At 49.2% G+C, this 24,611-nt stretch overlaps 2 protein-coding genes across 4 annotated transcripts in view; one reads left to right on the forward strand and one right to left on the reverse strand.

Moving 5' to 3' along the window:
• LOC144807414 (uncharacterized) overlaps positions 1–5,765 on the reverse strand; it is a 31,469-nt gene extending 25,704 nt beyond the window's left edge. Inside the window, exon 1 of one of the 3 annotated variants that reach the window (XM_078673117.1) lies at positions 5,515–5,765. The gene's annotated coding sequence lies outside the window, so the exon portion shown is untranslated. Of the gene's footprint in view, positions 1–4,507; positions 4,736–5,113; positions 5,281–5,514 lie in introns of those variants that run through there. The other 2 variants (XM_078673118.1, XM_078673120.1) reach the window with 2 other exon arrangements.
• Positions 5,766–5,905: 140 nt separating this feature from the next.
• LOC144807450 (uncharacterized) overlaps positions 5,906–24,611 on the forward strand; it is a 147,332-nt gene continuing 128,626 nt past the window's right edge. Inside the window, exon 1 of the mRNA XM_078673121.1 lies at positions 5,906–6,062. The gene's annotated coding sequence lies outside the window, so the exon portion shown is untranslated. The remainder of the gene's footprint in view (positions 6,063–24,611) is intronic.

Consider the following 24,611-nt stretch of genomic DNA (forward strand, 5'->3'; position numbering starts at 1 on the left):
GGCCTGCGGCCGTCAAAGTGAAAGTACGGTAAAATCGACTTTTCCTATTTAAGATGATGGAAAAAACAAAGAACATTATCGGCACCCGTCGCAGCAAAGTGTAGCGCTCATAATGTGTAAACATGTACAAGATAAATGAATGCCACTTTGGAAAATTACGCATTCCACTGCAAAAACATGTTTGTACCTGCAAAGGTGGAACTATAACCTATATTTGTGTTGGAGGGAAGAGCTAATAAAAACAAGGAGAAACACGAGAGACGGCCTGCGGCCGTCAAAGTGAAAGTACGGCCGGCGGAGGAGAAATGCGACACGGCGGGCAGGGGAGGGGGCGGAGCGGAGCGGGGAGAGCGGCATGAGGGTGTGAAGCAGCAGGGGCCTGAGATGCGGCCGCCTTTGATGTGATAATGCGAGGCAAGCAGCTGGTGGCATTGTGCACGCGCTTTCACATGCACTGCAAGAAATCGCCTGGGAATCGCCTGATCTCGGTAAGCTCTGTTTAAGCCGCTATATATCGAGCTCCCGCTCAATGCGCATGCGCATTGAGATAGGTCGCTCGACCTAAAAAAGCAACGACTATGGCTTCGTTGTTTAGAATATTGCTGGAGAGAGACCCGTCTCAGCAGCAGCTTTTAAAAAGGACTCGTCCCACTTAAAGCCTTGCTTATGACAATATGAAAGAAACCTGTGAACAGATACAAATACTATTCCTCTGGGGAAAGTACGCATGTTTACCTGCTCATAAACAAAGCATCATTTCTTCACGGTGCTGACATCAAATGGAATGTATGCCCTGAATCTCTGCTTTAAAAACAGACTTCAATAAAACCCTTCGCCTTGTAAACTTGTGACGGACACTGTGGCTGCAGAGCATCCTTTCTGTCACCAGGCTGAGCTCACGGCCACAAATGCTGCAATCCTATTATTAACCCCTTCCCACATGCATACATTTAAGACAGCAGACACCATCCCACATGCATACATTTGACACAGTAGACACCATCCCACATGCATACATTTAAGACAGCAGACACCATCCCAATGCATATATTTGACACAACAGACCCCATCCAACATGCATACATTTGACACAACAGACTCCATCCCACATGCATACATTTGACACAGCAGACACCATCCCACATGCATACATTTAACACAGCAGACACCATCCCACATGCATACATTTGACACAGCAGACACCATCCCACATGCATACATTTGACACAGCAGACACCATCCCACATGCATACATTTAACACAGCAGACACCATCCCACATGCATACATTTAACACAGCAGACACCATCCCACATGCATACATTTAACCCAGCAGACACCATCCCACATGCATACATTTGACACATGCATACATTTAACACAGCAGACACCATCCCACATGCATACATTTGACACAGCAGACACCATCCAACATGCATACATTTGACACATGCATACATTTAACACAGCAGACACCATCCCACATGCATACATTTGACACAGCAGACACCATCCCACATGCATACATTTGACACAACAGACACCATCCCACATGCATACATTTGACACAGCAGACACCATCCCACATGCATACATTCGACCCAGCAGACACCATTCCACATGCATACATTTGACACAGCAGACACCATCCCACATGCATACATTTGACACATGCATACATTTAACCTCTACCGCGCTAGCGGGTTTTCCCGCTGTGCGCTGAAATTTGAAAATCGTGCTGTTTATGACAAAGCCAGCTCGTCATCCACGTAGCGCAGGTAACGCCCATGACGAGCTGGCTTTGTCATCAGCGCTGAAGGGGTTAAGACAGCAGACACCATCCCACATGCATACATTTAAGACAGCAGACACCATCCCACATGCATACATTTAACACAGCAGACACCATCCCACGTGCATACATTTGACACATGCATACATTTAACACAGCAGACACCATCCCACATGCATACATTTGACACATGCATACATTGAACACAGCAGACACCATCCCGATGCATACATTTAACACAGCAGACACCATCCCACATGCATACATTTGACACATGCATACATTTAACACAGCAGACACCATCCCACATGCATACATTTGACACATGCATACATTGAACACAGCAGACACCATCCCGATGCATACATTTGACACAGCAGACACCATCCCACATGCATACATTTGACACAGCAGACACCATCCCACATGCATACATTTGACACAGCAGACACCATCCCACATGCATATATTTGACACAGCAGACACCATCCCACATGCATATATTTGACACAGCAGACACCATCCCACATGCATACATTTAACCCAGCAGACACCATCCCACATGCATACATTTAACACAGCAGACAACATCCCACATGCATACATTTACCACAGCAGACACCATCCCACATGCATATATTTGACACAGCAGACACCATCCCACATGCATATATTTGACACAGCAGACACCATCCCACATGCATACATTTGACACAGCAGACACCATCCCACATGCTTACATTTGACACAGCAGACACCATCCCACATGCATACATTTGACACAGCAGACACCATCCCACATGCTTACATTTACCACAGCAGACACCATCCCACATGCATATATTTGACACAGCAGACACCATCCCACATGCATACATTTGACACAGCAGACACCATCCCACATGCATACATTTGACACAGCAGACACCATCCCACATGCATACATTTAACACAGCAGACACCATCTCACATGCATACATTTAACCCAGCAGACACCATCCCACATGCATACATTTAACACAGCAGACAACATCCCACATGCATACATTTACCACAGCAGACACCATCCCACATGCATATATTTGACACAGCAGACACCATCCCACATGCATATATTTGACACAGCAGACACCATCCCACATGCATACATTTGACACATGCATACATTTAACACAGCAGACACCATCCCTCATGCATACATTTAACACAGCAGACACCATCCCACATGCATACATTTAACCCAGCAGACACCATCCCACATGCATACATTTGACACATGCATACATTTAACACAGCAGACACCATCCCACATGCATACATTTGACACAGCAGACACCATCCAACATGCATACATTTAACACAGCAGACACCATCCCACATGCATACATTTGACACAGCAGACACCATCCAACATGCATACATTTAACACAGCAGACACCATCCCTCATGCATACATTTGACACAGCAGACACCATCCAACATGCATACATTTAACACAGCAGACACCATCCCACATGCATACATTTGACACATGCATACATTTAACACAGCAGACACCATCCCAATGCATACATTTAACACAGCAGACACCATCCCACATGCATACATTTAACGCAGCAGGCACCATCCCAAATGTATACATTTGCTACGGTGGCACTTTCAGGGTAGGGACCCAAGGGCCCCTTCTACTCTGTCGGTAGGGAGGGCGTTGTCATACCCTTGCCCTTAACGTCCGTAGATACCATATTTAAACGACCATATAAATATATCTAGGTTGGCAGCCGGCAGCTTTTGTGTTTGGCAAAGACTGTATACGGTCTTTTCTCACCCACATTGGTCCCTTGCCCACTCGGGCCAATCCATAACATGTGGCATATAATGTTGGAGACACGTGTAGACGTCGCTTGCGCGGGTAAGTTTAAAACTCGGCATCGCGATAGGGAGACCTGTTTTATTTCAATGGTATGATTTTACCGTAATGAGAGTTAACGTTCGAAGGTACAATATCCAAGCGACAATTTAAACATGTTTAGACTGGCAGCCGGTAACCTTTGTGTTTGGTAAAGACTGTATTCAGTCTTTTCTCACCCACATTGGTCCCTTGGCCACTCGGGCCAAACCGTAGCATTTCGGGCATTAACAATTGCCTATACTAATTTCTAGTATGTCCTCTAAGCGATATTGGTCCAAGGGTTGAATCTAATTAAGCCGCAAAATAACATAGATATAGAGGCTCTCTCGGTTACGAGGGATATTCAAGTTCCTTTTTCCCTCTAGTTCAGCGTTGATAGGGACACTTCGATTGTTTTCTCGATATTGGTAATGGCTGTATGATATACTCAGGCCAAACTAAGAAACACATACACATAGTTTATTACCATCGACTACAGTGTGATATCTTTGGGTAGTCACAGATCAGTGGGTCACTTTGTATCAATAAGGTGGAGGCTGAGGATGCGCAAAGAGTGGTCTCGCATTTTGTTTATATTGTAGTGGTCCATGATATCATAACAAGGGACAACAGCCATCCATCTACTGTAGAAGCATCTCCGATAAGGGACTGATTTTTAAGCGGACACAGGTAAAGAGTATAGGCTCCTAGATATCAATATTGAGTACACCATGCTTTTCGGTCAACCACATAGTTACCCCTTGATTTATCTTTGTAATGTGCAGTGTACTGCAGACAGAGAATATAGGGATAAAAGGTCATCACCTGTGGACTGACTGTCAAGCGTATACAGGTAGCAGCATCTCCGATAAGGGACTGATTTTTAAGCGCACACAGGTAAAGAGTATAGGCTCCTAGATATCAATATTGAGTAAACCATGCTTTTCGGTCAATATATATTTCGGAGAATATATTGATAATCACCTGTGGACCGATAGTCAAACGTATACAGGTAATGTGTATGGACTCTTAGATACAAATATTAAGAAAGTTGAGTCCTGTGTGGTTATCTCCATAGTTATCTTCTTGTCTATCCCTTGTGTGTGTAGTTTCCACATTCACCAAGGCCTTCAGCATTAGGATCACCGGCGCGAGGCTCGGGCGCTTTTTGTGGCAAATATATCTTGTCGCCTCTAGTGATCTATGTGAACAGGAAAGGCAGAGCTTTTCTCTTAAAATAGAAAATGCAGAAGAGAGATCATGACACATAAAGTGTACAATTATCCATCTCTCTCTGTCCTGACCCCTGGATAATTCAAGAACCAGATATCTTTGTACTTTCCAACAGTCATTGTTTCTTAGCGATCAACATAAAATACCCTGAGAAATTCTTAACAAGGTTGACTTAGATATAAATAAATAAATAAATACTCTTCATTCAACGTGTGGACCCGCGGGGTCAGAGGCCTCCCTCCCCTCTGCTCGTGCTCCGGTCAGTGGGGGCTGCGGGGGCTCCCCGGGGGCACCGGCCGCCTGTGAGGAGGGGGCGCCCGGTGTGTTATTCCCCCAGGAGTGACGCGCGCGCTCACAACGCTGCACGAGCCTCCATCGCGTGCGAGAACAAAACTTTCATCACAGATATGCACGCGCAGGACCACGCGTCACAGCTGCGCATGTGCAGAACGAAGACACTACTTCCCATCACCGAGTGAGGACCTTGCACGGAGCGCAGCCTATGACCTGCCGTAGACAGAGGACGCTCAGACTCACTGCGCCTGCGCAGAGCAAAGACACCCCCCCATAGAGAAGTTCTGCACTTCAATACATCTCACCCTGTGCTGTGGCGCGAGGCGCCTCGTGCTTAGCGGCGGGAGGCAGCTGTTGCTTCTCACTCGTTGTGTCCCCGCGCGGACACCGTCATAGTTGTGCTTCTTTGTGTCCCTTCGAGGACCCCGTCCCACCGGTGCTGGCTCAGAGGTGTGGCCCTTCCCTGCGCTCCGTGCTGTCGGGGCCTGTGCTGCGCTCCGTGCTGTGAATCTCTCTTGCAACGACTTCTGGAGTTGGATTGCCCCAACAGCGGCGTCTGTCCTCGGCGCACGCGCAGTTAATCCAAGGCCTCTTTAATCCACGCTATAGAAAGCAGTGTCTATCTCCAGCGCATGCGCAGTTAATCCATGGCTTCTTTGCAGTGTCTGTCCCCAGCGCATGCGCAGTTGTCAACGAACAGCCTCGTCTCCCCGTGCTCATAGTTCAGGCCGGGCGTTACACAAAGACCTTACAAAGCTTAACACGACCCACAGCAGGGAGCCCAGGACCCACAGCAGGGAGCCCAGGTGAGGCCCGACCCCAGGAGGGACCAGAGCACCACATTGAACCCCAGGTGAGGCCATAAGGTACAAAGAGTGTCTGGTGCTGGGAGGGTCTCGAGCCTGCTCTCCGGGGTTCATTTATTGTTGTTGTTGCATCGATCGATGATTATTTTGTCTCAACAATGCTCATTGGCCCTCTCTGCTGGAGTTGGGTCATGTAGTAATGGCATATTCCTTTAATTAGAATGTTAAATATGTAATTGGAATGTTTAGGTGCTAGGCAACAGTAACTGGTAGATCTTAGGTTATTCTTGATGTACCTTTACTGGAGCTGCATGCATATTCTCTCTCTCTTGAATAAATACTTATTCCAATCTACATCTTCTCTCAGTTTCCTACTTCCACTCAAATTAAGGATACTACAATTTTTGGCGACATGGATGGTGACTAAAAGACCTATAGTGGATGAAAATTTCGTTGGACCTACAAGGAAGGAGTCTTTGAGTAGCTAGATGAAATTTTCGTAGGAACATCGGTGTAACTTTTCAAATTTTGATCGTCTGGAGGACTCATGTAATCAAATTTGAGGAAATTCGATTAAAAGAAGACTAGCAAGACGAACTACATGATAGGAGGAGCTTTTGCACTATCTAAGAACTTTTACACTTCTCACTTTCATTTCAAGTCTACACAAAAAGAATCAGGAACAGCTGAAACACGTAAACTCACGAGTTACCCTGAGGGAGCACAGAAAACAAGTGAGTGTTTGAACTTTACCGAAATAGCTGGATTTTCAAATTAAATTAAATTCAGCATAAGGTGTTTACCTTTGAAATCCAGAGCAACGTTGACAACCTCGAGCCACACAGCACCGGGATTCTACATCAGAACACCTTCTGGAGCAACGGAACGTCATCTGCCAACTGGAACGTCGGAACTTGTACAGAGGCAACGTCTTCACGCACACCGTGTGACGTCATCGCGCACAACGTCAGTTTTGACGGTGGCGGCCATCTTTACAAGTGCTGAATCGGGTTTCCATAGCAACCCTTCACGAAGACCGTGTTTCGCAGGATAGAGCTCATTTCAAGCGTTTTTGAACCATTTCTTCTTGGTTGTGGCAAGAGCGCAAGACATCTCACTGTGTTACATTTGGAAAATACAATTTTCAATTACATAAATACTCAAGAAAACAATCTCAGTTTGAGGTACTTTTAATACAACAGTTGAATGTGGGGAACATTACTAGAAAGGAAAATTTCTCTTGTTTTTCGTGAAGTGGGAATTAATTACTGTTCCTGTTAGACGGAGACCTGAAGGGTCGGCCGAGCACAGTGATCGCACAGACAGGTAACTTCCCCCCCACAGATGGACACCACACAAAGATCAGGGTAACACCTTTTATAGGCACTTCTGGTAGTAGAGTGGTACGATACAAGGCGATCAGGACACGATGATCCTCTCAATTCTAGTCTCTAGTAAGGGAAGGGGGTAGCGGGACAGTCTTGGTACCCACGGGTACGGAGGTGTAACGGTGATAGCTCACAATCCTCGAGCTCGGTGTTCGGATGGGTCAGACCGCGGCAGCGCCGGCAGGGCCCGAAGAGGTCGTAGGTGGCAACGGGCCGCGGCAGCGCCAGCAGGTCCCAACGAGGATGAAGGTTACAACGGGCCGCGGCAGCGCCAGCAGGTCCCACGAGAATGCAGGTTGCAACGGGCCGCGGCAGCGCCAGCAGGTCCCACGAGGATGGAGGTTACTACGGGCCGCGGCAGCGCCAGCAGGTCCCACGAGGATGAAGGTTGCAGAGGGCCGCGGCAGCGCCAGCAGGTCCCACGAGGATGAAGGTTGCAGAGGGCCGCGGCAGCGCCAGCAGGCAGGACAATAGTTCACAAGGCAGGGCTGTGGCAGCGCCAGCAGTCCGTCAAGGATGAGTTCTTCTCGGTGTCTCTCGACTCCAGGATACAACTGCCTTCCTGTCCTGGGGCTGCCTCAGTTATAGGTCTGGCGCCCTTTGATGTCCGGACCCTCGCTCTTGGAGGTCGGGAGATCTGGGATGAGGGAGTCCAGACACCCAGCAGGGGGGCGGAGCCAGCGCCCAAGGAGGCTGGGGGTGCTCGGCACCTGGCGGGGGAGAGCCATCGACACTTCGTACTCCCATTGACCTGCCAAGTGGGCCGTTCACCTCCTGGGTGGAGGGTGGTGCCGGGATGTCGGGGCCTGGCCAGGCCCAGGGTTGGGGTCGGGCTGAGGCCGCGCGGCCGCGTGGTGCCGTGTCCAAGATGGCGGCTGGGCCGGGCAATGGTGCTGACGGTGGCCCGGGCCCTGTCCTGCGGGGAGGGAGCGAGCCCTTCATGTGGCCTGTCCAACATGCGTCCCCCCCAGCTGAAGGCGGGGAGAGTCACCCATCTTCTTGGGGACTTTCCTCGTCGAGGCGGAAAAAGCGGGACAGGCCATCCGCGTTGGCGTGGTCTTGGCCAGGGCGATGTTCCACAGTGAAGTCCATCCCCTGCAGGGAGATGGACCATCGCAATAGTTTGGGGTTCTCCCCCCGCATCTGCATGAGCCATTGCAGGGGCCGATGGTCCGTCTGTACCCGGAAATGGGTTCCGAAGAGGTATGGCCGGAGCTTCTTGAGGGCCCATACCACCGCGAAGGCCTCTCGCTCAATGGTGCTCCAGCGCTGTTCTCGGGGCAGTAGGCGTCTGCTGATGAAGGCCACTGGTTGGTCCACTCCTTCGGGGTTCAGTTGGGAGAGGACGGCCCCAATACCATGGTCGGAGGCATCGGTCTGCACGATGAACTCGCGGCTGTAGTCGGGGGCCTGGAGCACAGGAGCGGTGCACATGGCGGCCTTCAGCGTCTCGAAGGCTGCTTGACAGTCGGGAGTCCAGTTGACTCTTTTTGGGTGGTTCTTAGACGTGAGCTCCGTGAGGGGCCCCACAATGCTGCCATAGTCCCTTACAAACCGCCGGTAGTATCCGGTGAGCCCCAGGAAGGCTCGGACCTCGGTTTGTGTCTCGGGGGGTTGCCAGGACTGAATGGCAGCTACCTTGAGTTGGAGGGGGGCCACCAGACCGCTCCCCACTTGGTGTCCGAGGTAGGTCACGGACCCCTGGCCGATTTGGCACTTGCTGGCCTTTATGGTGAGGCCGGCCTGTTGGAGGGCCTGCAGGACCTCTCTGAGGTGGTGGAGGTGATCCGCCCAGTGGCGGCTGTATACCGCGATGTCGTCCAGGTAGGCGGCGCTGAATTCTTCGAGGCCCGCCAATACCTGGTTCACCAGTCTTTGAAAAGTGTCTGGAGCGTTTTTCATGCCGAAGGGCATCACTCTGAAATGGTAGTGCCCATCCGGGGTGGAGAAAGCGGAACGTTCTTGGGCTCTGGGGGTGAGGCCGATCTGCCAGTAGCCCGCTGTCAGGTCGAAGATGCTTAGGTAGCGGGCTGCCCCCATGCGGTCGACTAGTTCATCTGCTCGGGGGATAGGGTGAGCGTCCGTTCGGGTGACCGCGTTCAGACCCCGATAGTCAATGCAGAACCGGAGTTTAGGGGTGGTGCCCGGGGCCGGGGCCTTGGGGACCAGGACGACCGGGCTGGCCCAGGGACTGTCCGAAGGTTCGATGACTCCGAGGGCGAGCATCTTGGAGACTTCTTCTTGGATGCATGTACGTACCCGATCCGGTACTCGGTACGCCCGGTGTCGAACAGGAGGACTGTCCCCCGTGTCCACGTCGTGCAGGCACCAGGAGGTGACTCCGGGTGCGAGAGAGAACAGGTTTGCGAACGGCAGCAGGAGGGCCCGGCAATCTTGACGCTGCTCTGGGGTCAGGGCCTCAGAGAGTCGGACCCCGTCCACCGAACCATCTCTTTCCCGGGTCCTCAGTAGGTCAGGGAGGGGCTCGGAGTCTCCTTCCGCGCCACTGTCGGTAGCCATCAGCAGGCTGAGCTCTGAGCGCACGAAGTGGGGTTTGAGTCGGTTGGCGTGGAGGACCCGGAGGGGGTTCCGGGGGGACTCCAGGTCGATGAGATAGGTGACGGGGCTCCTGCGCTCGATCACCTTGAAGGGCCCCGTCCATTTGTCCTGCAAGGCACATGGTTCGATGGGGGACATCACCCATACCTGCTGACCCGGTTCAAACTCGATGGAGGAGGCATGTTGGTCGTACCACTTCTTCATGTCTTCTTGACTGGCCTCCAGATTGGCTTTAGCGATCTCCCTGAATTTCCGGGTCTGATTACGGAGGGTCAGGATGTATTTGTAGACGTCCGGAGGGGTCTTTAGGGGGGCCATTTCCCATTTCTCCTTCACTAGGCTGAGAGGCCCGCGAACGGGGTGTCCGTACAGGAGTTCGAAGGGGCTGAAGCCGAGGGACTTCTGGGGGACTTCTCGGTAGGCGAAGAGGAGGCACGGTAGTAGCACGTCCCACTGGCGGCGTAGGGGTTCTTCCAGCCCCATGATCATCCCCTTGAGGGTGCGGTTGAACCGCTCGACCAGTCCGTTCCCCTGGGGGTGATAGGGGGTGGTGAATCGGTAAGTGACTCCGCACTGCTGCCAGAGGGATTTCATATACTTTGAAATAAAGTTCGTACCCCTGTCGCTGATGACTTCCCGGGGGAAGCCCACTCGAGAGAAGATCCCCATCAAGGCTCGACCCACTACTGGGGCTGTTATCGTACGAAGGGGGACCGCCTCAGGATAGCGGGTAGCGTGATCCACCAGGACCAGGATGAAGCGATGTCCCTGTGCTGTTCGGGGGTCCAGGGGCCCCACAATGTCTATTCCCACCCTTTCGAACGGGGTGGTCACCACGGGGAATGGTTGTAGGGGTGCCTTGAGTTTGCGGCCGCTCTTCCCACTGGCCTGGCAGGTCGGGCAGGACCGGCAATGGTTGGATACGTCATTTCTCATTTTGGGCCAAAAAAAGTGAGTCACCAGGCGGTGGTAGGTCTTGTCTTGGCCCAGGTGCCCGGCCAGGGGGACATCATGGGCTAGGTTCAACAGGAAGTCTCTGAAGTGGAGGGGCACCACTAGCACTCGCCCGGCCCCCAGTTCTGCGATTTTCTGTTCGCTGTACAAGAGATCATTGTCCCAATAAACCCAGTGGGCCCCGGTGGTGTCTCCTTGGCTCTGGGCGAGCGCTTGCTGTCGCAATCCCTCGAGGGAGGGGCAGGTCTTTTGCTTCTGCCGGAATTGTTCCTGGGTGGGCCCCCCTTCTTGATGCCACTGAGCCAGGTCGGGAAGCTCGGGGGGCTGTGTGGACCCCTCTGGGGTGGGGTCCGGGTGGTCGGTCTGGAGGAAGTCTTCTTCTGGAGTGATCGAGGGCGGAGGTGCTGCCCATTCTGGTTCTTCTGGTCTAGGGATGGTGCGGGTGGCCATGGACCGGGTGGTTACGCACGCCCAGTCCGGGAGACCCAACATCCCCAGATGCTCTCTTCTTTCCACAGCGGCCCACGGGGAGCTCTCGAGATCGTTCCCCAGGAGGCAGTCTACGGGGGCATCGTCACGGACAGTTACTTTCAGCATGCCGGACACTCCTCCCCATTCGAAGGGGACGCAGGCCATCCGACACAGGCTCTCTGAGTTATCTGCCGATCGGACCGGGCAAAGTACGTTTGGTAGGATTTGTTCCGGGGTTACCAGGTGACAGCGGACGGCCGTCACACTGGCCCCGGTGTCACGCAGGGCCTCGGCCTTGCGCCCATTGATGCTCACCCATTGGCTGTACTTCCGAGTGTTGGCGGGCAGGGGAGTCCGCGGGACCATGTCTCTTCCTCCTAGGCATGCCAGGGTCATGGCGGCGGGTTCCCACTCGAACTGCTCCGACTCATAGGTCTCCGTGTCTTCGGAGACTTGTTCTTCTCCCAGGGCGGCGGCCGCCATTTGGCGGGGCCCGGGGGCCTGGTTCTTCGGGCAGGTCGGGTCACTGGCATAGTGGCCGACTCGCTGGCATCGATGACACGTCACGTTAGCTCGGAACCCCGGGCGCATCGGGGGGTTTCCCCGGCCTGCTGGGGCCGGGGTGGCGTTAGTGGGTGCGGCCGGGGCGGCGTCTCTGCCCCGGCCCGGGCCTCCTCCTCCTCCTCGGGGACGATGGTGACCTTGGTTGGTTCTGTTCTGCTCATTCGGCCCACTCCGGGCCACTCGGGTGCTCTCCCACCGGTCAGCCTCGGTGGCGAGCTGCCGGGGTTCAGTCAATTTACTGTCGAGGAGGTGCTGCCTGAGCTCGACAAAGCAGTTGTTGGAGAGGTGCTCCCACACAATGAGATTGAAGAGTTGTTCGTAAGTGGTTACGTTGTTACCCTTGATCCACCCCTCGAAGGCTCGGCTGAAATAGTTCACGTATTCCAACCACGTCGTACCTGGGATCCGGGTGCAGTTGCGGAACCTCTGGCGGTACATTTCGGGTGTAAGTCCATATCGACTGAGGAGGGCGGCCTTCATGTGGTCATAGGACGTCATTTGATGGTCCGGGAGTTGCAGCAGGGCATCACGACCCTCGTTGACGAATCTCCCCCGTAGACCGGCTCCCCAGTCACTTCGAGCGACTCGGTGGGCGGTCATGGCAATCTCATAGGCCTTGAACCACTGCTGTATGTCGTCGTTCCGGTGATATTCTCGGACCACATCCTTGGGGATGTGGACCTTCTGCTCGGTAGGACCCGGGGAGTGCGGTTGCTCGGGCACCCCTAGGTTTTTGTTCAGTTTGCGTATTTCTATCTCCGCTAGTTTGCACTCGTGCTCGTATGCCAGTCTTTTTTCTTCGAGGTCTCTCTGTCTCTGTTTTTCCTCTCGCTCTTCTCTGAGCCGTAAGTGTTCTGCCAGTTTCAATTCTCCGTCTAATCTGAGTCGTGCCAAGTCTAACTCGTGTAATCTATTTTTTTCCCGCTCTTGGATCTCTTCATGGGAGGGGCCTGTTCTCCGTTCCTCCGTCCGGGTGGTGTTGACTACCGGGGCGGCGGGGTCCGGGGGGTTGCGGTATTAGTCTCTGTCCAGGCCTCTAGGGCGTTTTTGAAGTCTTCTTTTGTGCTTAGCCCGGTGGTAGCAATGCCTAAGTCCATGCAAAATTGTTTGAGCTCTCGGTGGTTGTATTCTTCCAGCTTTTCCATCTGGAACTTCTCCGCCGATCCGCTCTCTTTGGTCGTCATTGTGGTTTTAGTCGTAGGGTGAGTTACTGTCTGTACGGTACGCGTTGGTTCGGATCGCGCCGCTAGCCACCAATGTTAGACGGAGACCTGAAGGGTCGGCCGAGCACAGTGATCGCACAGACAGGTAACTTCCCCCCCACAGATGGACACCACACAAAGATCAGGGTAACACCTTTTATAGGCACTTCTGGTAGTAGAGTGGTACGATACAAGGCGATCAGGACACGATGATCCTCTCAATTCTAGTCTCTAGTAAGGGAAGGGGGTAGCGGGACAGTCTTGGTACCCACGGGTACGGAGGTGTAACGGTGATAGCTCACAATCCTCGAGCTCGGTGTTCGGATGGGTCAGACCGCGGCAGCGCCGGCAGGGCCCGAAGAGGTCGTAGGTGGCAACGGGCCGCGGCAGCGCCAGCAGGTCCCAACGAGGATGAAGGTTACAACGGGCCGCGGCAGCGCCAGCAGGTCCCATGAGAATGCAGGTTGCAACGGGCCGCGGCAGCGCCAGCAGGTCCCACGAGGATGGAGGTTACTACGGGCCGCGGCAGCGCCAGCAGGTCCCACGATGATGAAGGTTGCAGAGGGCCGCGGCAGCGCCAGCAGGTCCCACGAGGATGAAGGTTGCAGAGGGCCGCGGCAGCGCCAGCAGGCAGGACAATAGTTCACAAGGCAGGGCTGTGGCAGCGCCAGCAGTCCGTCAAGGATGAGTTCTTCTCGGTGTCTCTCGACTCCAGGATACAACTGCCTTCCTGTCCTGGGGCTGCCTCAGTTATAGGTCTGGCGCCCTTTGATGTCCGGACCCTCGCTCTTGGAGGTCGGGAGATCTGGGATGAGGGAGTCCAGACACCCAGCAGGGGGGCGGAGCCAGCGCCCAAGGAGGCTGGGGGTGCTCGGCACCTGGCGGGGGAGAGCCATCGACACTTCGTACTCCCATTGACCTGCCAAGTGGGCCGTTCACCTCCTGGGTGGAGGGTGGTGCCGGGATGTCGGGGCCTGGCCAGGCCCAGGGTTGGGGTCGGGCTGAGGCCGCGCGGCCGCGTGGTGCCGTGTCCAAGATGGCGGCTGGGCCGGGCAATGGTGCTGACGGTGGCCCGGGCCCTGTCCTGCGGGGAGGGAGCGAGCCCTTCATGTGGCCTGTCCAACAGTTCCTTTATGAAGTACTTTGCGCTGGTACACACAACCTTCAAGCAAAAAAGTGCTCACCGCTGATGCACACAGCATTCAAGTTACAATTTTCTCTGGTTGTGCTGATGTGCTGATATGCTGAAAGTTAATGTCCAAGGAAATGTGTTTTTCATTATATCTTTATTAACTTAGCATTATTAACAGAATAACAAAGGGGTACCAATTGCTCAATTGTGTGGCCGTATTTTCATTTTCTTTAATTATACAAGACACATACTAGCAAAAGAAATTTCACGAAGCTCATGAGGTGTTACATGGAAAGGGAGAGGGTATACATGCAGCAGAGGTTTCATGAGGTTTAGAAAGTTCTTGAAGTAATAGTTTATTTACTGACGTTCATTCACGAAGTGATTATATTTGCTAGTTTTGTTCACTAACTTACTTCACGTAAGGGTTAGTTGAGTATTTAATTTGAGTATGTCTTTGGAAGCCGGGGATTCAGGTACTGGGGACGAAGGTTCGTCAGGTGTACGTTTGACTTCAAATTTACAAATCAATTCCCCTAAAGAATTTCTAGCTATTCCAGGAGAACCGATGATTGCTTGGTTAGATTGGAAGGCATATTTTTTTAACTATATAGCGAATTTAGAAGACGTAAATGGTACGTTCTCTCCGGAAAGGAAGAAGAGGATGTTGTTATATTCACTAGGCCCAGAAGGTTTACGTATTTTTCAAGATATGCACTCACATAAAAGAGTAGAAAGTAATTCTGATGTTTTTGAATGTGCTTTAATGGATTTGGATGATCATTTCTCTCCCTCATTATCGATTGCTGTGACCAGGCATGCATTTTTCCACAGGAAGCAAGGGAAAAATGAGACGGTAGAAGAATTTGTTTCAGCCTTGAAAAAGTTAGCTAAGAAGTGTGAGTTTGCTCAGTTACATGATGACTTTATACGTGACCAGATAGTGATGTATACTAAGAATAAGGTATTACAGGATAAATTGTGGGTAGAAGGAGACAAATGTCTTAAAGATATAGTAGCTTTAGTTAAAAAGGCAGAACTGTCTGACCGATGTGCTAAAGTCACTTTGTCGCAAGATAACAAAGAGGAAAAAGAATTAGTGGCCAAGGTAATAGAGAAGAAAGCAGGGTATAAAGATAAGTTGGGGGGAGGAAATAGTAATTTTCGTGATAGAAAGGAATGGGAGGGTAGTGAAAGAAAGAAATTTAGTGATGTGGTGTGTTTTAGATGTGGGAGTTATTCACATGCCGCCACTTTTGAGAGATGCCCTGCTAAGCATGCAAAGTGTATAGAATGCGGATTGGTGGGTCATTTCTCAAGGGTTTGCAACCGAAAAACATGAAGTTTTCTAAGAAAAAAGTTACTTATATTCAATATGAAGATGAATCATCTGTTTCAGAGTCTGAAGATAGTGATGTTCAAGTTAATTGTATTCGGAACATTGAGGTTTGATATTAATGATCAAATGTTGGTGCCACAATTTAAAATGTTGGTGATATATTTATTGATGATTTGGTTCTCCCTTATATTTTTTGCATTTTTGGAAAAAGGGGATGGTTGGCGTTGAGTTCACATGCTCTGTTCTCACATGTTCCGTTCTGCTCATGCTCTGTTCTCACATGTTCTGTTCGGTTCAATTTAGAAGATGCAGAATTTACTAAATTTATTTTAATGTGTAAATTGATGGGTTCAGAGTATTGAGAATTCTTTATAGTTTATTAATGATTTGTATACATTTTTGTTTTAGTTTTTTTTAAATTTTTTTATTTTTTGTAAGAAGGAGGATGTGTAGTAATGGCATATTCCTTTAATTGGAATGTTAAATATGTAATTGGAATGTTTAGGTGCTAGGCAACAGTAACTGGTAGATCTTAGGTTATTCTTGATGTACCTTTACTGGAGCTGCACGCATATTCTCTCTCTCTTGAATAAATACTTATTCCAATCTACATCTACTCTCAGTTTCCTAGAAGTTTTCTAAAAAAAAAAAAAAAGTTACATGGAAAGGGAGAGGGTATACATGCAGCAGAGGTTTCATGAGGTTTAGAAAGTTCTTGAAGTAATAGTTTATTTACTGACGTTCATTCACGAAGTGATTATATTTGCTAGTTTTGTTCACTAACTTATTTCACGTAAGGGTTAGTTGAGTATTTAATTTGAGTATGTCTTTGGAAGCCAGGAATTCAGGTACTGGGGACGAAGGTTCGTCAGGTGTACGTTTGACTTCAAATTTACAAATCAATTCCCCCAAAGAATTTCTAGCTATTCCAGGAGAACCGATGATTGCTTGGTTAGATTGGAAGGCATATTTTTTTAACTATATAGCGAATTTAGAAGACGTAAATGGTACGTTCTCTCCGGAAAGGAAGAAGAGGATGTTGTTATATTCACTAGGCCCAGAAGGTTTACGTATTTTTCAAGATATGCACTCACATAAAAGAGTAGAAAGTAATTCTGATGTTTTTGAATGTGCTTTAATGGATTTGGATGATCATTTCTCTCCCTCAGTATCGATTGCTGTGACCAGGCATGCATTTTTCCACAGGAAGCAAGGGAAAAATGAGAGGGTAGAAGAATTTGTTTCAGCCTTGAAAAAGTTAGCTAGGAAGTGTGAGTTTGCTCAGTTACATGATGACTTTATACGTGACCAGATAGTGATGTATACTAAGAATAAGGTATTACAGGATAAATTGTGGGTAGAAGGAGACAAATGTCTTAAAGATATAGTAGCTTTAGTTAAAAAGGCAGAACTGTCTGACCGATGTGCTAAAGTCACTTTGTCGCAAGATAACAAAGAGGAAAAATAATTAGTGGCCAAGGTAATAGAGAAGAAAGCAGGGTATAAAGATAAGTTGGAGGGAGGAAATAGTAATTTTCGTGATAGAAAGGAATGGGAGGGTAGTGAAAGAAAGAAATTTAGTGAGAGTGGTGAAAGAAAGAAATTTAGTGATGTGGTGTGTTTTAGATGTGGGAGTTATTCACATGCCGCCACTTTTGAGAGATGCCCTGCTAAGCATGCAAAGTGTATAGAATGCGGATTGGTGGGTCATTTCTCAAGGGTTTGCAACCGAAAAAACAAGAAGTTTTCTAAGAAAAAAGTTACTTATATTCAATATGAAGATGAATCATCTGTTTCAGAGTCTGAAGATAGTGATGTTCAAGTTAATTGTATTCGGAACATTGAGGTTTGATATTAATGATCAAATGTTGGTGCCACAATTTAAAATGTTGGTGACATATTTATTGATGATTTGGTTCTCCCTTATATTTTTTGCATTTTTGGAAAAAGGGGATGGTTGGGGTTGAGTTCACATGCTCTGTTCTCACATGTTCTGTTCTGCTCATGCTCTGTTCTCACATGTTCTGTTCGGTTCAATTTAGAAGATGCAGAATTTACTAAATTTATTTTAATGTGTAAATTGTTGGGTTCAGAGTATTGAGAATTCTTTATAGTTTATTAATGATTTGTATAATTTTTTTTAAAAAATTTTTTTATTCTTTGTAAGAAGGAGGATGTGTAGTAATGGCATATTCCTTTAATTGGAATGTTAAATATGTAATTGGAATGTTTAGGTGCTAGGCAACAGTAACTGGTAGATCTTAGGTTATTCTTGATGTACCTTTACTAGAGCTGCACGCATATTCTCTCTCTCTTGAATAAATACTTATTCCAATCTACATCTACTCTCAGTTTCCTACTTCCACTCAAATTAAGGATACTACAGGTCACTCGTTTGAAGGCCTCAGCAAACGGTGACATTTGTGTTGCCTGAAAAGTCTGTGATGAGAAGATCGACTTGAATCCCGTTTGTGTCTTTCACCAGAGTAAAGGGGGGGCAGCCCCGCCAATCGAAAGTGAAAGAACGCACCGACTGCGCCTCATTGCACCTGGGCCTGCACAGCTTCATCTGATGAGGCTAAAACTCCCCCAAATATGTCTTAATCTCACTAGGGCCTCAGTAACCAGGCAGAGGTCAGCCGATGCCCATCAGGTAAACAAGCACTGGCATCACCAGTAGGTCTCGCCTCTGGGACCTTATAAGTGTTTTGTTATCCAGCACAATATCCTTGGTGCAACAACATCAACTGTTGCAAGGCTAAACACTTATAAGGTCCCAAAGGCGAGACCTATTGGCTATGCCAATGCTTGTTTTCATTGGTTCCTGTTTGTGGCTTTTAGAGATGCAAGCTTCTGTTCCGTCCTCGTGTCTAACTACTTCCGCCTTTTCTTGATCTAGGTCATGAGTACTCACAAACATTTTCTCGGGGGCCACAAAGTTTGGTCTATGGTGTGACCGAGGGTCGCACTGATGCCAGCGGGGTATAAAGTCTGGGATGGGGAAACAAAGCATGTATATCTAGTGGCTGCCTTTAAGAATGAAGGTGTTCCTAAAGTTAAGAGCCTAGTTACTTCCTTTTCCTAACTGCAATTAACCTTTAAATAAGTGTTTGCTGTATATGTACGTTTCTTTTTCAAGTTAGTTCTAAGTCGAGTAAACGGCAGCCCAGTGCTGCTGCTGCCCAGGGGTCCGCATGTAATGACCTGGAGGGCTTTATGCGGCCCCCGGGCCGTACTTTGAGTATCACTGATCTAGATCCTCCCGGCGACCGCCCCAGCTACATGTGCATTTCCATGTTCTTCAAAAAGGGATCGCAGTTGAGCCGGGGCCGCTGTATCTCCTTTGCTCTTGGTGGTCCCATGGGAGTAAAAGCTGCTCATTCTGCTAATCCTTCCCTAACTTTCCAGAAGTGTCAGAGCAGACAGGCTCGTCAAGTCTTCAAGGAAGTGTGAGTGTGACGAGGCTGGTGTATTTATTCACCACTTAACTAATCAGTTTCCTGTCCCTCCATCCTCACATAAGCCACAATTTGTGACACATTTGCTGTTTTAAGGCTTGTAATAACATCACTTTTGTATATTTAAGTCCATACAGATACTGAAAACAGCAAACCGCAAGTACAAACATGAAAAGTACAGGGGGCACGAGCCCTAAATAAAACAAAAAATACGTTTTAGAGGGCAGGGTTTGCAAATTAGCATAGGCAGTGTGCAGTAATGTCACAGAGAAGGACATTGCAAATCTATTATGTCTCTCTTTAAGGGTAATGAACCGTGATTCACGTAATATAAACATGCACATGAGCAGCGTATACCCTCATGTACATGAATAAAGAAGGCTTCAATGTATTTTGGTACAACAATGTGGGAGAGTTTTAATGAAACGTGGGGGAACATGTTAACATTAACTTTTATTGGGCAGAGCAAGTTTCCAGTGGGAGAAAACTAAAATATTGTAATGCATGATATAGAATGAATATAGTCCTCTCTGAATCTGACTTGCATATCTATGTACTTTTTTTACTGCATTGCACAGATATTCTATGCAGTAGTCTATTATTATTTTCCTTTTGCATGATACCTGTGCATTACAGTTAGCTTATAGATGCCACTTCTTCAGCTATTCACTAATGGTGAGCATTTTTATTTTGGTGCCCGTAAATATTCTCTATCTCAATGCAACCCTGATAGTTGGCAGCCCACTAGCGATTCATTTGATGTTTACTAAAAACCAGGCAGTTGGGGTATACCTGCTACTTGCTACCAAATTTGTGTTTGGACACAAAACAAACTGGAACAAGCATTTCCAATGAAATTGGTCTCACATTTACGCAAGTTTGAGCTATTGGCATTGTAAATGACAATGCCTTTTATTTATGTTTTGGGTTTCAAAACATAAATAAAATGCTTTGTTATTTACAATCCCAATAGCTTAAACTTGTGTAAATGCGCTACCTGTTACATTGCAAATGCTTGTTATCTTCAGTCCCATGGTCTTTTTAGTAACATTAGAAAACTTAAATTTGAAGCTTTTGTGTGGGCCCTTATGGCCTACGGCGCTGTACACACAACCATAAATTTCTAATTCGTTGTCAACAAAGTTTGAATTTGAATGATTCTGCCCAGGATTAACCAAAAGCTGTCAGTTACTGAAACATTTTGCATAGTGTATTTTCCTGTCAACAAATAAACATGTGTGTGCATAAATGCCTCAGTGGCCGCTTACTTTCTTGAAGTATTATTGTCCTTATAGTAAAGTCTCCAATTCAATTATATTCATATGGCATTAGATTTATGGAATTCCCCCTTCCCACCCCACAACAGAAGCAATCCTATTGATGACCTAGATACCTGTATGTGTGGTTTGATTGCCACAGTTGTCGTTGAGGACTCCGGTTCTGGTGTGCATTACTGGGTCAATAGTGAAGATGGACATATACTGTTTGTCCCATGATCCACTGGCATCCCACAGATTTTTCATGGAAGATTAAATCTATCCCTGTAAGTGTATCCCGCCCCTGGGAAGCCCGTGGGATCTATTTAAAGCCAATGGCCTGTTACATTAAACCACGCGAGCTACCGGGGCAGTACCCACAGATGGCCGCCGCGGTGCGTGCATCTGCAGCGCGGCGGCCGTGCTCTCAGGGCTTCTACGCGCTTGGTTTCTTGGCCGCCAGGTGTAATATTACTGTAGCACAAAGGCCGCAAGCCACGGCTCTCATTCAGTCCATTTTTTTCCGTAAATGTATTGTTTGGGTGAGGGGTTAAGTTTCTCTTAATTTCCAACAGGAAGAGGACTTTTCTGCATATGCGCCACTGAAAAATCTGTTAACGTTATTCATTGCATAGGAAATTAAGGTGGTGGACATGGTGGTGGTGGATGTGGTGGTGGTGGTGGACGTGGTGGTGGACGTGGTGGTGGTAGACTTGGTTGTGGTGGACGTGGTGGTGGTGGATATGCTGGTGGTGGTGAACATTGTGGTGGACATGGTGGATGTAGACTTGTTGGTGGTGGACGTGGTGGTGATTGACGAGGTGGTGATGGACGCGGTGGTGTTGGACACAGTGGTGGTGGACGCGGTGGTGGACGTGGTGGTGGTGGACATGGTGGTGGTAGATGTGGGTGTGGACGTGATGGTGGATGTGGTGGTGGACATGGTGGTGGATGTGGATGTGGTGGTGGTGGGCGCGGTGGTGGTGGACGTGGTGGTGGTAGACTTGGTGGTGGCCTCGTGGTGAACGTGGTGGTGGTGGTGGACATGGTGGTGGTGGACATGGTGGAGGTGGTGGTGGATGTGGTGGTTGTGGATGTGGTGGTGGTGGATGTTATGGTGGTGGACATGATGGTGGTGGACGTGGTGGTGAACGTGGTGTTGTGTGTTAGTGGTTGTGGTGGACGTGGTGGTGGTGGTGGACATGGTGGTTGACATTGTGGTGGTGGATGTGGTGCACATGGTGATGGTGGACATGGTGGTGGCAGATGTGGTGGTGGTGGACGCGGTGGTGGTGGACGTGGTGGTGGTGGACGTGGTGGTAGTGGACATGGTGGTGGTGGACGTGGTAGTGGTGGACGTGGTAGTGGTGGACGTGGTGGTGGTGGACGTGATGGTAGTGGACGTGGTGGTGGTGGACGTGGTAGTAGTGGACGTGGTGGTGGTGGTAGTGGATGTGGTGGTACTGGATGAGATGGTGGTGGACGTGATGGTGGTGGATGTGGTGGTGGTAGTAGTGGTGGTGGATGTGGTGGTGGTGGGTTTGGTGCTGGTGGACGGGGTGGTGGTGCAGGTGAGTGTCATGGTGGTGATGGTGGACATGGTGGTGGTGAACGTGATGGATATGGTGGTGGTGCACGAGGTAGTGGTGGTGGTGGACATGGTGGTGGATGTGGTGGTGGTGATGGACGTGTTGGTGGATGCGGTGGTGGTGGTGGACATGGTGGTGGTGGTGGACGGGGTGGTGGATGTGGTGTTGGTGGATGTGGTGGACATGTTGGTGAATGTGGTGATGGTGGTGGACGTGATGGTGTTTATGTTTGTGTCGGTTATATAGCGCCAAGTAACCGACAGGTCTCAGGGCGCTTTTGACCGCAATGACATCACAGCTCGGGCAGCAACAGGAGGCGAGGTAGGTCTATACTGAGCTCAACGCTGTTCTAAATAGGGTTGTCTTTAGGGCTTTCCTAAAGCGTAACAGGTTTCCTTCCTTGCGAAGAGCTTCCGGCAGCTCATTCCACATTTTGGGCAGTAGGACCGAAAAGGATCTCCCTCCTTTTGTTGCTAGCCTGAACCGAGGACTTACAAGCAACTGAGCCTCGGAGGACCTTAGGCTTCTTTCGGGCCTGTATATGACTAGTCTTTCCTTGATATAGGAAGGGGCTTGCCCATAGATGGCCTTGTGGGCTATGCAGAGGCTCTTAAAAGCCAATCTTTGCGTCACTGGTAGCCAGTGAAGATTCAGCAACAGCGGGGATGCATGTGATCTCCTTGGAAGTCTGAAGATTAATCTTGCCGCGTCATTTAAGACTACCTGCAGTCTGTTTATTAAGGCTTTAGGTAAGCCCAGGTAGAGCGCGTTTCCGTAGTCCAGCCTCGACAGTATGGTGGCAGAAACTATCGTGCGGATCGTGGACTGGGAGAGAAGTGGAACACGTTTGCGCAGTTGTCTTATGATGCCGTTGCAAGTACCTACTACCGCAGAGATTTGATTGGTCATTGAGAGGGCGCCGTCTATTCTAATGCCCAGACTTTTGACCACGATTGCTGGCTTAGGGGTGGGCCCTAATTCCTGGGGCCAGTAGAGGTCACACCAGGGGGAACAGGTGGATGATACAATTAACACCTCTGTTTTCTCGGGGTTAATCTTCAGGAGATTCCTGGACATCCAGTTGACTGTGTACCTAAGAATCTCCTGTGCCAGTGACTGGGCCCGTACAGTGTCATCTATGCTCAGCAACAACTGGGTGTCGTCTGCATAGTTGAACACCCGACAACCCATCTCAACCAAGGTGCTTATTAGTGGTTGCAGGTATAAGTTGAACAATAAGGGGGACAAGGCGGAGCCTTGGGGTACCCCACATGTCAGGTCTCCTACTCCTGATACCTCCTCTCCCAGCTGAATCCTCTGGGTTCGCCCGGACAGGAAGGATTCCAGCCAGAGGTAAGCAGAGCCCCGAAACCCAAACCCGGCCAACCTATCCAGGAGTATGGTATGGCTGACGGTATCAAACGCCGCTGATAGGTCTAAAAGTATCAGGGCGCTTGGTTTCTTTCGGTCAGCCAACCCTCTAAGGTCGTCCAGCACCGAGAGCATGACTAACTCGGTGCTATGGTGGGCACGGAACCCTGCCTGCATCTCATGGAGCAGATGGTTAGACTCCAGGAACGCAGCCAGGGACTTCAAAACATGCTGCTCAAGCACCTTGGATAGAAATGGAAGCTGGGAGATGGGCCGATAGTTTTTTAATACTTTGGGATCGGCCCCAGCTTTCTTGATTAGGGGCTTCACTCGGGCCTCTTTAAAGCTAGCTGGCAGCTGTCCCATGTTCAATTACCTATTTAGCATGGACAGAATGCGTTCTTCTAGGCTGAGGCGGGCTAGGCGAAACACACTAGGAGGACATGGGTCGGCTGGAGAGCCTGACTTTGTTTTCCTCATTAAGGTGTCTAGGCTCAAGGAATCAATCGGGGGAAAACTAGACAAGTACATTCCACCTGGAGTTTTATCAGGATGTAGTTCAGTGGAGCCAACTCTGGTACTTGTTATTTCTTGTAAAATAACCTCAACCTTTTCTAGGAAGTATTTCTGAAAGGTGTCGCAATTGAGGGTGGTCTCTGTAGGTTGAGTTCTTTTACTTAGTTCCGTGAGGATTTTAAAAGTTTCCTTTTGAACGTTATCTGCCTTATTAATGCGATTTTCATAGAATGTCGCTTTAGATTCCTGTATTTGTTTTTTATAGGCTCGGAGCAGCTGCCTGTATTGTTCACAGGATTCGGGATCTTTTTTTCTCCTCCAGTTTCTCTCAGCGTTTCGCAGAGTTTTCCTATGCTCTCTTAGAGCTGGTGTGAACCAGGGGGCTCCCTTTCCACCACTATTCATTTTCTGGGATTTCACTGGTGCAATCTGATCAATTGCCCTTGTTAGATCACCCATTAGATCTCTACACTCTTGGTCTATGTCGGCGACTAGCGCCGTGGGTCGAGTGAATTCCCTGAGCGACAGAGTCAATGTTTGTGCATCAACATTTTTCCATTGACGCGTCTTTTTAATTTTTGGTGGGGGCTGTGGGAGTTTTTTACCAATAGGGACATCACAGTATATCAGGTGATGGTCTGACCAGATACAGGGGAGGACTTTTACTGAGGTGATCTTGGGATCCAACACCCAAACTAGGTCAAGGATATGACCCTTTATGTGCGTAGGGGAGTCTACCAGTTGCCTGAAACCAAGTGAACACATTGTTGTCTCCAAAGAGCTAGCTGCTGGCTCCT

Source organism: Lissotriton helveticus, chromosome 1_2, assembly GCF_964261635.1.
Source record: "Lissotriton helveticus chromosome 1_2, aLisHel1.1, whole genome shotgun sequence".
Classification (NCBI taxonomy): Eukaryota; Metazoa; Chordata; class Amphibia; order Caudata; family Salamandridae; genus Lissotriton; species Lissotriton helveticus.